The sequence below is a fragment of the Bos taurus genome, chromosome 9 (assembly GCF_002263795.3).
Source record: "Bos taurus isolate L1 Dominette 01449 registration number 42190680 breed Hereford chromosome 9, ARS-UCD2.0, whole genome shotgun sequence".
NCBI classification, from domain to species: Eukaryota; Metazoa; Chordata; class Mammalia; order Artiodactyla; family Bovidae; genus Bos; species Bos taurus.
In genome coordinates, this window is record NC_037336.1 from 13,425,189 (window position 1) to 13,428,559 (window position 3,371).

At 41.5% G+C, this 3,371-nt stretch overlaps 1 non-coding gene across 1 annotated transcript; it reads right to left on the minus strand.

Annotated features, from left to right (window-relative positions):
* Positions 1–351: 351 nt before the first annotated feature.
* On the minus strand, positions 352–456 carry LOC112448200 (U6 spliceosomal RNA). Its single transcript, XR_003036587.1, has one exon. It is a non-coding gene; the product is annotated as a U6 spliceosomal RNA (small nuclear RNA).
* Positions 457–3,371: the final 2,915 nt, after the last annotated feature.

Genomic DNA, 3,371 nt, shown 5'->3' on the forward strand with positions numbered 1-3,371 from the left:
CATTGATTAGGTCTTATAATTTTCTGGTGGCATCTTAAGTGTTTTTTATGTATAGTATCATGTCATCTGCAAACAGTGAAAGTTTCATTTCTTTTCCAATCTAGGTTCTTTTTACTTCTTTTTCTTCTCTCATTTCCATGACTAGGAATTTCAAAACTATATCGAATAGCGGTGAGAATGGGCACCCTTTTCTTGTTCCTGATCTTAGAGGAAATGTTTTCAGTTTTTCACCGCTGAGAATAATGTTTGCTGTGGGTTTGTTATATACAACCTTTATTACGTTGAGGTATGTTCCCTCTATGCCCACTCTTTGGAAAGCTTTTTTCATAAAGGGGTGTTGAATTTTTTTGTTTTAATATGGAATGCTTCACAAAAGTGTATGTCATCCTTGCACATGGGGCCGTGCTAATCTCTGTTTCATTTCAATTTTACTATATGTGCTGCCGGAGCCAGCACCGGGTGTTGACTTTTGTCTAAAGCTTTTCCTCCATCTCCTTTAAAGACTCTTTATGTGGATATTACTAATTCTACTTTAGTCTTCATAGCTCTAAGCTTTTCACATTTTATCCTTTTTGCTGCCTTTTGGGGAATTGCCTTATCTCAGTTTTCTTGCAATTCATCTTTAAAGTATCTGCCTGTTACTACCCTGATCCACTATGTTCTTTATTTTGACTGCTTTATCTTCGTGTCTAATATTTCCATTGGGCTATTTAAATTTTTTTTCTGTTCTTGTTTCATTTTATTCTTTATCTCCTAAAGAATATCTATCATGCCTAATTTAAAACATTTCTGTTCATTCCAATAATTCTTCTTCAAATGATGTATGTTTTCTAGTTTGTTCACTTAAAAGAAAACAGATGTTATACTCCTCAGATGCCTTGTTCATCATTTTGAGCTTGTATGTCCTTGCTCCTCGGGGGTTACCAGCTGTTCTTTATGGTAATGAACATTGGAGAGGGGATGAGGACAAGTCTCTGGTCAGTGCCAGTAGCAGCAAACTAGGAAGGGGAGAGGGGAGGAGCCCAGGAACCATAGAGCCCTCACCAATAATTCCTGCTTGCTCCATCCTCTGGGACTGCCTTGGTGGCTAAGATGGTAAAGAATCTGCCTGCAATGCAGGAGACCTGGGTTCAAATCAGGGAGATCCCCTAGAGAAGGGAATGGCAACCCACTCCAATATTCTTGCCTGGAGAGATCCAAGGACAGAGGAGCCTGGTGGGCTACAGTCCACAGGGTCACAAAGAATAGGACACTGAGCGACTGATGCTTCTATACAATTCCTGTTTTGAAACATCTTATGCAAGGGGTTAATATCTTGCCTGGCCAAGGTGGGTGGTTTTAGTCAGTTCAGTTCAGTAGCTCAGTCGTGTCCGACTCTTTGCAACTACACGGACTGCAGTATGCCAGGCCTCCCTGTCCATCACCAACTCCCAGAGCTTACTCAAACTCTTGTCCATTGAGTCAGTGATGCCATCCAACCATCTCATGCTCTGTCATCCCCTCTTCCTCCTGCCTTTAATCTTTCCCAGCATCAGGGTCTTTTCAACTGAGTCTGTTCTTCCCAGCAGGTGGCCAAAGTATTGGAGTTTCAGCTTCAGCATCAGTCCTTCAAATGAATATTCAGGACTGATTTCCTTTAGGATTGACTGGTTGGATTTCCTTGAAGTCCAAGGGATTCTCAAGAGTCTTCTACAACACCACAGTTCAAAAGCATCAATTCTTTGGTGCTCAGCTTTCTTTATTGTTCAACTCTCACATCCATACATGACTACTGGAAAAACCATAGCTTTGACTAGATGGACCTCTGTTGGCAAAGTAATGTCTCAGCTTTTTAATATGCTGTCTAGGTTGATCATAGCTTTTCTTCCAAGGAGCAAGTGTCTTTTAATTTCATGGCTGCAGTCACCATCTGCAGTGATTTTGGAGCCCCCCAAAATAAAGTCTGTCACTGTTCCCATTGTTTCCCCATCTATTTGCCATGAAGTGATGGGACCAGATGCCATGATCTTAGTTTTCTGAATGTTGAGTTTTAAGCCAACTTTTTCACTCTCTGCTTTCACTTTCATCAAGAGGCTCTTTAGTTCTTCTTCACTTTCTGCCATAAGGGTGATGTCATCTGCATATCTGAGGTTACTGATATTTCTCCTGGCAATCTTGATACCAGCTTGTGCTTCATCCAGCCCAGCTTTTCTCATGATGTACTCTGCATATAAGTGAAGTAAGCAAGGTGACAATATACAACCTTGACCTATTCTGTTCCCAATTTGGAACCAGTCTGTTGTTCCATGTCCAGTTCTAACTGTTGCTTCCTGACCTGCACACAGATTCCTCACAAGGCAGGTCAGGTGGTCTGATATTCCTATCTCTTTCAGAATTTTCCATAGTTTGTTTTGATCCACACTGTCAAAGGCTTTGGGTAGTCAATAAAGCAGAAATAGATGTTTTTCTGGAACTCTCTTGCTTTTTCTGTGATCCAGCAGATGTTGACAATTTGATTTGGTTCCTTTGCCTTTTCTAAATCCAGATTGAACATCTGGAAGTTCATGGTTCACCCTGTTATCCACTATCTTGGATCCCTTGTAGCATCAGAGAAGACAGCCTCCAGGATTATAATCCACAGACCTGTGCTTTGAAGTGTTGAGGATGGGTGGTGCTATCTATTTTCAAAATTTCTCTACCATAGCTGGGTTTGTACACTGCTCTGACATTTCCTCTTGGTGATCACACATGGCCTCAGTGATTGCTACTGATAACTGTGATATACAGTCAAGAAAAGAGTCTCTAAAGACAAATTGAGCTGAGGCAAGAACAGAATTTAAAAGGCTTTCCTACAGCCTATTCTCAATACATCCCAGGTGGCTCAGATGGTAAAGAATCCGCCTGCAGTGCAGGAGACCTGGGTTTAATCCCTGGTTGGGAAGATCCTCTGGAGAAGGGAATGGCAACCGACTCCAGTAAATCAAGTAAATCAAATTATCCTGCCTGGAGAATTCCATGGACAGATAAGTCTGTTGGGCTACTGTTCATGGGATCGCAAAGAATTGAACAGGACTTAGCAACTAATGTATGTATTCTCTCACTTCTCATTCCTGGGCTTCAGCTACCCAACTCTCACTCAAGTCATTTATGGTGAACATCAGACTCTGGGTTTATCTTATCTTTTTTATGTTATTGATTTATGCAATCTGTGTTCTCCTCAAGCATCTGTAGTTTTTCTAGAGCTGATTTTGGAGGATGGAGCCAGCAGCTTGTCCTATATTAATTCTTGGCAGGGACCAGATCTGTCTTGCTCTTTCTTCTGCCATAGCCCTGCCTCCATTAATAGCTGTTCAGGGAGGAGGCTGATGTTTGGGAGCAAATTCAAAAGCCAA